This window comes from Misgurnus anguillicaudatus, chromosome 7 (assembly GCF_027580225.2).
Source record: "Misgurnus anguillicaudatus chromosome 7, ASM2758022v2, whole genome shotgun sequence".
NCBI lineage: Eukaryota > Metazoa > Chordata > Actinopteri > Cypriniformes > Cobitidae > Misgurnus > Misgurnus anguillicaudatus.
In genome coordinates, this window is record NC_073343.2 from 23,344,036 (window position 1) to 23,358,521 (window position 14,486).

The 14,486-nt window shown below is 36.8% G+C and overlaps 1 protein-coding gene across 2 annotated transcripts in view; it reads left to right on the plus strand.

Moving 5' to 3' along the window:
- Window positions 1-3,335: 3,335 nt before the first annotated feature.
- Window positions 3,336-14,486, plus strand: part of LOC129417076 (unconventional myosin-VI) — a 90,364-nt gene continuing 79,213 nt past the window's right edge. Inside the window, exon 1 of one of the 2 annotated variants that reach the window (XR_012370560.1) lies at window positions 3,336-3,526. The gene's annotated coding sequence lies outside the window, so the exon portion shown is untranslated. The remainder of the gene's footprint in view (window positions 3,527-14,486) is intronic. The other variant, XM_073869622.1, reaches the window with a different exon arrangement.

The following is a 14,486-nucleotide window of genomic DNA, read 5'->3' on the forward strand; positions in this document are numbered from 1 at the left end:
TATGTTTTACATGTTGATTTTATTTTATTTGAAATGTTGATGTTTTATTATTGCTTAAAATGATGTATGTTAACATACAAAGAATTATGTATGTTAACATGCATAAAAGAAGCCAAGCTAATATAAAATATCTAATTAATAAATATTAAAATTAAGGCTATTAACAGAATGTGCTTTGGTGGGCAACTCACAGCCTGCGGGCATCATGTTGGAGACCACTGGGTTAGTGCATGTAAAAAAAGATTATGCTTGGGTCTGTTTTAAATCAATTATATAAAAATATTCTTGCTGACTTACTGTCTCCATTTTTTTACCTCTCAAGATATCCCGCCCCTGCTGTGTTCTCCATATGAGAAACTTCCTTTATGTCTTATCTTTATGGTGTTGGGCTTAATGAGACCTTTGAGAGGATCATGCACTAGTTATTAGTTCAGTGCTTTGCGGAATTACCCATCTGGCATTAGACTGTGTGGCATATTAAATGAGTTTGTTAGTTATATTAGGACATTTAAGTTTTTCCAATAAACCTTATAAATAAAAACAATACTGCTGTGCATCTTGAAAGAAAATAATGGCAATAAATTATTTATTTATTTTGCTGTTTTGCATGTTGTCCCACTTAGAAATTATGGAGGGGTCTGAAATTGTCATTGTACTGTAGGTGCATGTCCACTGTGAGAGACATAATCTAAAAACAATCCAGAAATCACAATGTATGACTTTTTAACTATTTATTTGTACGATACAGCTGCAAATAAGTATTTGAACACCTGAGAAAGTCAATGTTAATCTTTGGTACAGTAGCCTTTGTTTGCAATTACAGATGTCCAACGTTTAGTGTAGTTTTTCACCGGCTTTGCACACACTGCAAGAGGGATTTTGGCCCACTCCTCCACACAGATCTTCTCTAGATCAGTCAGGTTTCTGGCCTGTCGCTGAGAAACACAGAGTTTGAGCTCCCTCCAAAGATTCTCTATTGGGTTTAGGTCTGGAGACTGGCTAGGCCACGCCAGAACCTTGATATGCTTTTTACAGAGTCACTCCTTGGTTATCCTGACTGTGTGCTTCGGGTCATTGTCATGTTGGAAGACCCTCGAAGCCTCGACCCATCTTCAATGCTCTAACTGAGGGAAGGAGGTTGTTCCCCAAAATCTCACAAACACCCCCAAAGCATGATGCTACCCCCCATGCTTCACAGTAGAGATGGTGTTCTTGGAATGGTACTCATCATTCTTCTTCCTCCAAACACTTTTATTGGAATTATGACCAAAAGTTCTATTTTGGTCTCATCTGACCACATGACTTTCTCCCATGACTCCTCTGGATCATCCAAATGGTCATTGGCAAACTTAAGATGGGCCTGGACATGTGCTGGTTTAAGCAGGGGAACCTTCCGTGCCATGCATGATTTCAAACCATGACGTCTTAGTGTATTACCAACAGTAACCTTGGAAACGGTGGTGCCAGCTCTTTTCAGGTCATTGACCAGCTCCTCCCGTGTAGTTCTGGGCTGATTTCTCACCTTTCTTAGGATCATTGAGACCCCACGAGGTGAGATCTTGCATGGAGCCCGAGTCCGAGGGAGATTGTCATGTTTAGCTTCTTCCATTTTCTAATGATTGCTCCAACAGTGGACTTTTTTTCACCAAGCTGCTTGGCAATTTCCTCATAGCCCTTTCCAGCCTTGTGGAGGTGTACAATTTTGTCTCTAGTGTCTTTGGACAGCTCTTTGATCTTGGCCATGTTAGTAGTTGGATTCTTACTGATTGTGATTGTATGGGGTGGACAGGTGTCTTTGTGCAGCTAACGACCTCAAACAGGTGCATCTAATTTAGGATAATAAATGGAGTGGAGGTGGACATTTTAAAAGCAGACAGGTCTTTGAGGGTCAGAATTCTAGCTGATAGACAGGTGTTCAAATACTTATTTGCAGCTATATCATACAAATAAATAGTAAAAAAATCATATATTGTGATTTCTGGATTTTTTTTTAGATGGTGGACATGCACTTACGATGACAATTTCAGACCCCTCTATGATTTCTAAGTGGGAGAACTTGCAAAATAGCAAAGTGTTCAAATACTTATTTTCCTCACTGTATTTTTTTTTTTTAGTAGAATGCAAAACTATTCCTTGAAGGTTTTTAAATGCCTCGTATGTTGTCTTTATTTGGTACTTGTGTACGCTTATTGTAGTGCCACTGAATTGTTTCCAGAATTTGAGTGCCGTCCCAAATTAGTTATGCATTTTTTATACAATACAGTGGGTAACAAACAGGATGTCTAGAGTTAAATGTTCTTCAATTTAGAAGCATTCAAGAAACAATAACATGTGTCATGTATAATAGTGCCTGAAAATGAAGCAAACTATTTTTCATTTATCTGTTCCCTGCTGTTGTGTTAATGTCATATGTGCTCCGGCGCACCTGTTTTTATCTCGGCAGTTCTCCTGGGAAATGCAAGTCAGTGTGCCATTAAATCTAATTAATGGTGGTTCTGCTGGCTAACCAGATAACAAAGACATAACTGTACCCCCATCATTAAAAACTAAACAGTTTTTGCTATTGAAATAATTATGAAACAATTAATGCTTGATATTAAAATGTAATCATAATGTCAAAGGTGTACAAGATGGAAGGTGCAAGTCCTTAAACTGAAAATGTTTTTTTTTCTTATATCTGTTTTGCTCAGAAATTTGATAGTAGCAGTAGAGACAGATCAGGTGTCCTAATTAAATTTACAAACACAATCTGCTTTCAATGAAGTATTAGATTTCAACTTAGGAATACTTCTAAAAGTTTTGAATTACAAGCCCTTAAAATATTAATGAATCTCCAGTTTGTATCAGTTGTGCTAGTTTTAGTAACCATGACAATCCAGTGGTGAGCTCTTGACTTTCTCTTCAGTCCCTTTTGATGCATCCCTACTTTTATCAATAAACACTTTTATCAATAATAAAGGGTATTACGACTATACTATTTTACAAACCATGCTTTACCAAACATTGGTTTGAATCATAAGTGCTCTTTATATGAGCTATGAAGCACCTGCTAAGAATGCATACGAACATGAACGCGCGCGCACACACAATACATATGAGAATATTTAAATGCTTATATTACAAATAAAATGTATTATTAATTCTTAACCAAAGTAGTAGCCTAATAATTCCGTTTTCATTCGCATAATATATTTTAACATAATCTGTGATATTCTGCTTTTAGTAAACAAGCTGGTCAGTAAATAATCAAATTGCTGATTGTGTCTGAAAACCTTGTCAGATGCCTACCTAGACTGCCTTTCTAGGTGTCATATGCTGAAACTCTAGTTTAGGCAGCTCACTAGGTTGTCGCCGCTGAGGTCGCTGTTATTCAGTCTGCAGGCAGTATCAGGACACAGGGACGGGAAACACACAGCCGCTTTGCTGAAGGGGAATATATCGAGGAAATCTGTCACCGCTAACCGGGACAGTCTGACGCTTCACTGTCCACACAGACACATCTGCTTTAACAGGACTTACATACAATGTAAGTGACTTTTATGAGTTTATGTATTGTGTTGCCTGTTGTTTAGAGCGGATAGTGGTTTTTTATTTGATGATAAGTTGTGTTTTGTAGCTTTAAAGAAGCAAGCTAGCATGCTGCTACTTCTTGAATATCAGGTGAATTTCACGTAGGTTCCTTTAATGACAAGTAACTTTACAATTAAAACGTTACAATTGTGATTCAGTTAATCTGTTTAAATGTTTTCAGTCACTTTATTATAGTAGGGTATTGCATATTAGTAGTGTCGTTCATAGCTTTGTGTGTTTTGAGGTAGTTATGTGTCACTGAAACTTTTGCAGTTGTTAGTTTTATTGTTATTAATTTATTGTACTTTTTGATAAGATATCTCTCTGTGTGTGACCAAGTAGCAGCCTGTCCGATAAAGATTTTCTGAGAGGGATGATTAACTATGACATGATGTCATATAAAGAGGTCTCTTTAGCGTCAATGATAAAGAGTAAACTTTTTTTTAAATGTTAACAATTATGTTAGAATTGAACGAATTTGCTTTCATTCATATGAATGGTGGATGCGTTTGGTGGCTTTGCGCATGCGCGCATTTGTTCTGGTCTAACGCTGAATTTTGCTTTTTATTATTTACTCCCTCATAGGAAGAAACTAACTTAAACAAATATAATGTATCAAACATTTTTGCTTTTCTTTACTGTCCTCGCTCAAGTACGAATAGTTTTTTTTTATAACTAAGGGACTAAAACTTGTTGAAGGGATAGTTCACCCAAAAATTCTGTCATTTATTTTTTCACTCTCGTGTTGTTGCAAGCCTGTATACATTTATTTTCTCTAATGAACATGAAGGATGATACATTGAGGAATGTTTGTAACCAGACAGATCATGAGCCCTATTCACTTCCATAGTAGGATAAAAGAATACTATGGAAGTGAACAGGGCTCATGAACGGGTTGGTTACAAACATTCCTCAAAATAAATTTATACAGGTTTGTAACAACATAAAGGTGAGTAAATGATGACAGAATTTTCATTTTTGGGTGAACTATCTATTTAATGAACGAAACAGCCTTTAGCTCAACTGAGCTTTATTTCCCCATTTGTTTCATATTTAAACCTTCCTTTGAATATTTAAAGGACCCAGCAAAATCACAGTAAAATATTGGCCTTAGAAACATCAACGGCGGTGGCCTCTTTGCATCCTGGTGCGTCCTGTTTTCCATATCCTGTGGCTACAAAGACAGACGTAGCAGAGGAAGGAGGGGGAGGGAGGGATACAGTATGTGCAGTGCAGGAAACTCAAACAGCCCTTTGACCCCAAGCCATCTCCTATGGCAACCTCTGTACTACAGCTGTCAGCATGCACTGAATTATTATGTAGTACTAGTGCAATAACTCATTTCTCTGTATGTCTTACCAACCCATAGCTTGAGATAGAGAGGTGTTTACTTTGAAGCATGATGACCAAAATTGGGATATTTCTGATTGTGCTTTTCACATATTTATGGTTTTTTGGGTTTTTTAAAAAGAGTTTTATGGCTACTGTACAGTAGTTATATGTCTCAAAATGAACAAAGAACATGCAAATTTGTGGTCAGTGCAAATTAAACCATACAGTGGTGTTTTGTACCGTCACTCATGTATATAACACTTAGTCTTTTATTTTAGCTGGCTGTTAAATCTGTGATTTGATTATGCAGCTTAATTTTGTTTTATATTTGAAAGATTAGCAACAATATTATTTCCTCTTTCCTGACCCACGGACTCAACTTTTTTGATTGACCCATGCGTGTCCTGTTCCAAGTGGAAACAGGTCTTAGAAAACTTCTGTATGACCCTGGCCACTGTACTGTAAATCAGTTTCAGGTTGTTATTGATCTTCTTATAGCTTTGGCCATCTTTGTGGAGAGCAACAATTCTTATTCTCAAATCCACAGAGAGTTTGGTGCCATGTTTAACATCCAGTGGTCAGTATGAGAGAATTGTATAAGCACCAAATTTTAAGTGCTCTAATACAAGATACACAAATTTGTAACATGAACATGATGAATAGGACATGTGGCTTTGCATGGTTAAACGATATACATCTATTATTACTAAGGGTGTAGTCACTTTTGTTGCCATCTATTTGGACATTAATGGCTGTATGTCAAGTTATTTTCAGAGGACAGCAAATCTATACTGCTATACAAGCAAAGCAACATATTGACTTCTCTGAAATATATTAAAATTTAATTTCTATAGTATTGTCCCCTGAAAAGATATACTAAAATAATTGCTGAAATGTGAGGGGTGTAGTCACTTTTTTGATAAACTGTATGTCTTGGGCATCCTGTGGATCACAGATTTTTGGTGACTGCTCTCTTTAGTTCTCTCAGTCTGCAGTACTTAGATTATAGTTGTTAAACTGTTGCACTATTGAACATGGTGAAGATTGAAACATTAAATGGTTAAAGGAACACGCCCACATTTTTGGAATTTAGCTTATTCACCGTATCCCCCAGAGTTAGATAAGTCCCTACATACCTTTTTCATCCCGCGTGTGCCTTAACTCTGTCTGACGCACCCCGCTAGCTTAGCTTAGCACAAAGACTTGAAGGAAATGGCTCCAGCTAGCATACTGCTCCCAATAAGTGACAAAATAGCACGCAAATTTTCCTATTTATATGTTTTGATTTGTATAGTCACAGTGTGTACAAATAACAAGGTGATTTGAGACACAGACATCTTTTAACAGTATACATACTGGGAACTATATTCTCAAAAGCCGAAGCACTGCTACTTCTGCTCCTGACCACTGGGTTTCTCGGGTGCTGCGAGCAAATCGGAAAATAGGAAAATGTTGGTGTCACTTATTGGGAGCAGTATGCTAGCTGGAGCCATTTACTTTCAGTCTTTGTGCTAAGCTAAGCTAGCAGGGGTGCGTCAGACAGAGTTACGGCACACGGTGGGATGAAAAAGGTATGTATGGACTTGTCTAACTCTGGGGGATACGGTGAATAAGCTAAATTCCCAAAATGTGGGCGTGTTCCTTTTAAGTTGCTTAGTTACTGGGGGAGTCAGATGCAAAAGCCACTAAACGCCATTTTTGTCAAAAAATTTATAATGATATTAACGGAATGCTCTCGGCATGTATTATATACTCCTCAAATACACTGGCATCAAATCTCAGCCTCCGTCCTTTTAGATCACATGGATCACAGCGCCACCTAATGTGTTGTTCAGTTTTTTTCACTTTTACGTCTTCACTATTTGCAATGTTTATGGTTGCGTCTTTAGTGATATTGCAACATTTTAAGATGTATTGATGTAAAAAAGCTTGCATACTTAAAGGGGTTTGAAGCGAAAGATTTCAGTTACTGACTAATAAACTTTTCATTGCCATTAACTCTTTCCCCGCCACTGACGAGTTAAGAGAAAACGCTTCCCTGCCAATGACGAGTTTTCCGGCAATCCATATTTTCTGCTATTATCCACCAGGTGGCGCTCTTACTCAACTTATAAAAGCCGGAAGTATCTCTTTGGCAAACATCTGTGTATGTTTTGATGATCGCTCTGAATCTGATCTCTATCAAAAGTCCTTCACAAAAATGCAATTATCTCAGCTTTTTGCTCAAACTTTTGTATTTTTGAAGAAACCTACCCATATTTGAGGGGTGATAAAAAGAGAACAAATGGTAGGATGAAGTTTTTTGTTTGAAAGCAGAGGGTCCGTTCTTTCATATGATATATTGTATGTTTATATATTTAAAGAAGAACATTATCGGGAAGGCATCTGAAAGAGTTAAAGAGAAATTACTGAACCTAAACATAAGAGCCTGATAAAAATGCTCATTTACAAGAAACATGCCCGATGCACTTAGAGGGTTTTGCATCTAATCTCCTCATTTGCTTTTCGACTAGATTTACGTCATAACTCTCATACGTAATTTATTGAACTATAATTCTTTAAAATAGAATATTACAGTAACACATGCAGTAAAAGTAATCTAAAAGATGGTATCAGTAAGCCAGATTTGTGACGTTTTTATTGGATTTCTTTTTTGTTTTATTGTATGCTGTGCTCATTGCATTGCATAATCATATGACAAATGTCATTTAGATTAGTTATTATTTTGTATAGGCTAAATATAGGTGGTGATAAGTTCAAGTTTTTCATTTTAAATATTAACACACCTGTTACATTGGCTGGATGAATCTATATGTAGGTTATCAACAGTTTAGTCCATCTTGAGAATGTTTCCTCTAGATGTTTTTCAACAGTGCACTTCCTCTCTGCAGCCAGAGAGTCGATACAGTATCTATATAGGTCGATAGATATCATGCAGGAATGATTAACCCAATAAACTATAATACATACTGTATATCTTTCGGCGATATTTCAATCTACTCTTAAATTCTGTGAAATCTAAATGAAGTTGAATTGTGCCTGGTGAACTCTGGAATCACCTTTACATTTAAATTTAAACTTACATGTTCCTTGTTTCCATTTGAAAGATGTGGATGAATTAAAGATTATGTCATGTAGGGCTGGGCGGTATATTGAGTTTTGGTCATATTTTGTGCACACCGTCAACAGGGTCTGCGCTGTTCTGAATATACTCGTTTCCAAAGACCTTTTTTGGGGATCCCGATAAGAAGTGCATTGTTGTAATCCAGTCTGGAGGATACAAAGGCGTGAACAAGCTTTTCTACGTCTGTATAGGACGGATTTCGGCATTATTCTTCTTGAGGTGAAAGAAAAAGGGCTTACACAGATGATTGATGTGAGCCTCCAAAGTTAGATGAGAGTCCATTATAACACCCAGGTTGGAGACTGATGTTGGGAGTGGAATATCCTGGCCGGAAAAAGTAATAGGCCTACTGGTAATAACAGGTGCACAGACCTGACATTTTCTTTGCAACAGAAGCTCTGCCAGAAATGTTCATTGAGGTCAGACATAAGTTTTTCAACCAGTTTGCATGTTGTGCAGTTGTAAATGGAGGAAACCCCTGTCTTTGAATTATATTTTTATCATATGCTGTTTTAATAAAGGTGATATATGAGTATTTAACTTGGTTGAACACATTTATTCCAGTTTGTGAAAAATACCGAGATATTGATTTTTGGACAATATCGCCCAGCCCTATAGAAGAATCTCCCACTGATCTGTTTTTTATGTTAAGAATATAATGAACACATTTATAATGTCCTCCTTGATAATATCCGGTGTTATGATATATCAAAGGTTACACTGCATCATTTCTCAAGGTTATTGGTGAATGTTAAAACAATATTTTTATAGGCTTTATAACAATCTAATCTCAAAGATTGAAGATTGGGGCGGTATATCTATTAGGTAGATCAATCTAGGTTGAGTCATAAGCAGGGCCATACAAAATCTGTGGACTTTTTTGCCTTTTCCATGAAATGTGATGATTTTAAATGTTTAAAAAGATCTGAGAAAATGTAATATATTTATTAATATAAAATAATATATATTTTTTTAAGTTTACAATAAAAATCCAATTAGTCTCTGAATACACTGAACCGAATGAGCCCCCTGAATTAAATTGAACCAACATGAACCAGATTATGTGCATGTCAAGACCTAGTAAAATGTTGAAAATAATATTAAATATATTGTTGTTTACAGCAATATATGTTATATGTTATAGCAAAATAAAAAAAGCTTGTGTTAATACATTTTCATGATACATTTAGCATGCATCAAGATCATTTAATCATTTTGTAAATACAATGTAAATATAACTTTAGATTCAAGACAACACATAACGGAGCACTCATCAAGTCAACAGATTTCAAATGATCAGTGCCTTAACTCTAACTATGGTTTGTGCTCTATGGGGCAGTTTTCCCAGACAGGGTTTAGATTAAGCCAGGACTAGGACTTAGTTATATTATGACATTTAAGTAGTATTTGCAAACATACCTTAAAAACTGTCACAGCAAACAGCACAGGCTACTACTCTTCACAACATGCACATGTGCGGGGTATGTGTGCTTAATGATGGGCACTAAATCCACGGTTGCGGATTCCATGCGAGCCTGAATGGATTGAAAATTGGGCTTTCGGGTCTTAAAAAGTCACAACAATAAAAAAGTGTCTTTTTAAGGTCTTTAAAAGAATTCTCATTCTCTAGTCAAGATATTTGCTTTAAAATATTTTCCCCCAGACTCACAGACAAAGCTTAAAGGGATAGTTCACCAAAAATGAAAAATCTGTTATCATTTTGTTCTAAACCTGTATGAGTTTCTTTATTCTGTTGAACACACACAAAAAAGATATTTTGATAAATGATGGTAAACACACAGACTGTACCCATTTAATTCCATAGTAGGAATACCAAATACTATGGAAGTCAATGGGTACAGTGCACTGTGCCAGTGGTGGTCTGTGCATTTTACACCTAGGCCTTCAGTGGTGTCCTAAATTAATCAATTTCGTAATAAAATCATTATGACATCACGGCAATACAAACGCTTTAACAGTTTAATTGCAAAGTAAAATTACTGTATTTTACACCTCAAGGAATAACAGTCAAATATTACTTTATTATAAAAAGACACTACAAAATAAGATGCAGTGAATATTATTCTGAAAACCGTTTGAAAGGTATTTGAAATGAAGTCAGACTCTTTTTTTTTTGCTAAAGAAATCGCATATATGGTTCTTAAAAAGCTTACAAAATGTTTGAAGAATCAAAAGTATAACAAATTACTTTGTTTACAGTCTATTATTCAAAGATAATGCAAAGAGTTTTTCAAAGGTTTACTATTAAAAAGTGATATTCACAAAATGTACATTTTTACAAATATTATTTGCTTACTAAATAAAATGCATTAAACTCACCAAATTAGCCTTTGGATTATTTGTATACAAAATCCATCATTCTTTCTTTCCTCAAGAATACAACAATGAGTCATTTTCTATCAGCATAGAGGCTAATGCTAAAAGCCGAGACTGTCCAGTAGTATTTCTGGTATAATTAGTTTTAATTTGTTGTAGGGCTGAAAATGTTCGTTTGACTGAAGCAGTGGACACAAGAATAGTCATCGCCAAACATGTCAACATGTACAGCTGTCACATTCTCTCATCCAGATTTTTTTGCTGAAGAAAATCAAGGATTTCAACAGGATTTTTGTCTTCAAAATTCATCATGGCATACATTACAGTCAGTTCTGTTTTTAGCCGCTACAGATTAAACAGTGTTTTGTGATTCTGCGACTGCGTTAAGATGGAGAGCACTTGTATGTTTGAAACTGCTGTGGGTCAATCCAATCATATGACGCGAAGATGATCACGTCATTGCAGGCTTGCTAGATGGCGCTGGTGACACCAACTCGAAATCTGATTGGTTAATGCAATGATTTCATTGCCATTTATCTTAAGCTGAAGGCGCCTGCACTGTTCGTTCTGAAGGCCTAACAGATTTCTTTGACCCTGGCAACACATGATGTCAGCCGCTGGCTGAAATATGATTGAATAAATATGCACTACTGGAAGCAGCGCAACCAAGAGAAAAACTATGAAATGAAAATAATAGACTATTATTGGATTCATTTAAGACACATTCATGGAAAATATATTAAAATATAAAAATAGTGTTTGGGCCAGTAGAGAAGACTTTGACGTCCCACCACAGGTGCTTACCACCATTAACCAAAATACCTTATTTTGTGTTCAATAGAATAAAGAAACTCTTATACAGGTTAGGAACAACATGACATATTTGAGCTGTCTCAGATGAAAATAACTTGCACTGATAGATCTTTAAATATGCCAGTGTCCTTAATATGTCGCAAGATTATAGACTGTAAAAATATGGACGTATAGTGTCCATGACGTCACCCATAGGTTCTTGAAAAGCTTTTATGAAGCTTAAAGTAGGCTTTGCCTGCCGTCGCCATTTTTGCCACGCATCACCGCGCATCACTCGCGGATTACCGAAAATTGGTAAAGAGGCAGGACGGGGCTGAAGCTGAGGTGGCTGGTTGCTGAATCCACACCCGTCTAGCTCGATTCTAGTGACAGCAGTAACTATGTACCGGTCACTCAAGTGGCCACGCCCTTAATTATGCAGAACTGTAAGGCTTAATACATGAGTTACAAAATAATTCACCCCCTCACAGTTGTTATAAAGGGCAAAATTAGCTATAGACCAAAAACACTTTTTATATCAGGCTGTAAACATATTATTTTCTACTGTGAAGTTGGGCATTTTAACATGGAGGTCTATGGGAATTGACTTCCTTTTGGAGCCGGCCTCAAGCGGCCAGACGATGAATTGCAGTTTGAGTCACTTCCGTATTGGCTTCATCAGAGAAATCGGAAGGTTGCCCCTCGCTCAAGACACACACCAGTAGGGTCCTTTTCTAAGGCATGTATATAAAAGATGCTTAAACATTTAAACAAGATGTTTAATTTCACCAAGGCCTAGTCCTGGTTTTAGCTAAACCCTGCTTTTGGTGACTACCGTATTCAAATCACTGCCTTTTTACACATTTTGAACTTATTTTGCGGTGACTGATCCAGCACTGTACTGAGAGTTCTGAGAACGTGCCAGATAGCTCTATGATGAGGTCTGCACCAAAACAGAAGAATATACTCATGCCCTAATTTGAACTCTGTTCATTTCTAAAAACTCAAGTGAGAGTCGAGTGATTGGCACAGATGTACATCCAAGCGCATAATGGGGTTATTTAGCATGCTTGACAATAATTGGGCCATTGTTGAAACATCAGAGAATGTGAAACATCGAACAGAGCAGAGCATGGATGGAGTAATTATCACGTCCTACCTTGCACACCAGACAGACATCTTTAATGTGAATTCTGTATGATTTTGCTCTTGACAGGTTCAATAAGGCCCTAGGGATTTGACGTTATTGCTTTTGTAGACTGACAGCAGGTCATGCCGTCTAAGGTACCCGGGGGATTTATGGATCTTATCGGATGTCATGCAGGGCTTAGGATTCCTCACCTCATCATAATAGGCGACTTGTATTGAAGACTGTAAGAAATGTATTGTTTATTGTACGATCAGTGCCTTAGAGCACAGAAAGAGATCAGACCACCAGCTTTATTTTCTGTGCAGATGAAGATATCTGAGGGAGAAGTAGATTAAAGACACAGTTATAGGATAAGCCGTACCTGAAGAGCAAGATCATTGAAAAAACACATCAGGCAGTAAAATACCTGCAGGACTGATGTACTATGGTAGACAAGGCACAGTCATTAAACAAAGTAGATTTATTAGCCAATCTACATTTTTTAAAGCATGATTTGGTGTTTTTAAAGAACATAAATTATATAATTTTGGTTTTAAAGGACAAGTTCGGTATTTTACACTTAAAGCCCTGTTTTCAGATTGTTTATGATGGAATAGAACGGTTTTGACTGAAATTTCGACAGATGCGGCTGCCCCGAGAATTTTCGGGTGTTTGCTGTTTCACCTCCCACCTCTATAATGGGTTTATAGGTGCACTGGAACAATCCTTCCTAAAATGCATTAAACTTTCATTTACAAAGAGGTAAAACTCACCGAGTGGTCAGGGGTGTTCACTGAAATGCTCACACAAAAATCGCTGCAAAAGATGCTTTCCAACAGGTTTTATCGTAGTTTTGTCCAACTCCATTGACTTGTATTAGATGTGCTATGAGGTACGGTATTACTCCGCGCCGGGAACCTTCTTTGTATTCTTGCAATTGGCAAAGGCGGATTATTGCCACCAACTGGGCTGGAGTGTCTTTTATTCAAGCTCTCAACTAAAGAATCTACGGGTGTGAGGCGTTTGGAAAAATAGGTCCACCAGTTTACAACGAACGGTAAAACACCTGTTGGAAAGTATCTTTTGCAGCGATTTTTGTGTGAGCATATCAGTGAACACCCCTGACCACTCGGTGAGTTTCACGTCTTTGTAAACGAAAGTTTCATGCATTTTAGGAAGGATTGTTTCAGTGCACCTATACAGCCATTATAGAGGTGGGAGGTGAAACAGCAAACACCCGAAAATTCTCGGGGCAGCCGCATATGTCGAAATTTCAGTCAAAACCGTTCTATTTCATCATAAACAATCTGAAAACGGGGTTTTAAGTGTAAAATACCAAACTTGTCCTTTAATCTGATACAGTTATTAGTGGTATATGTCCATTTAATCATCCCTGTTATATTTGCTAATACTTGGGATTGGGAATTTAAACAAACCTCTAATCATAAATATATTAAAGGGCACATATCATTGAAATCTGGCTTTTTCCATGTTTAAGTGCTATAATTGGGTCCCCGGTGCTTCTATCAACCTAAAAAATGTGAAAAAGAACAACCTAGTAACTTAGTTTTGGTAAACCATCATCTGCAAGCATGTGAAAAAATAGGTAATTGAAATTTGGCTCTCCTTGTGATGTCAGAAGGGGATAATATCACCCCTTAATCTGCACTATCCAACCACGGCACTGCCATTTAGTGCAGAGATCAGCTCACTTGCATTTTAAAGGACACACCCAAAACGGCACATTTTTGCTCACACCTACAAAGTGGCAATTTTAACATGCTTGTGAAAAAGTCCCCTTTAAAGTTTAGTCCATAACTGATCCTGATAAATTTGTACTTTTGACATGCATGAAACTTCAATGTCCATAGCACAAATCATGCAGCATTAATAGCTTGGAATGCTTTTATTCTTGTAATTGTTTGAACCTACTTATTTTTTTTGTGGCAGTTTATAAAACACCCAAATAACCCCACAGACTTTAAAGAAGACACTCAAGCCTCATTCTGAAGGCCAGAATATCATAAAGACTTGAGGGTGGTTTTATTAGATACATTTCATTAAGCCACCACTTATAGCATCATATTAAAGTCCTATCGTGCAAAATACCATCTTCCTGGCAGTCGAACATCCTTCATATAGTTACAGTTTCAATTTGTACTGTACAGCATCCATTTGTAAAGTTTCAAGTAGTCAAGTAGT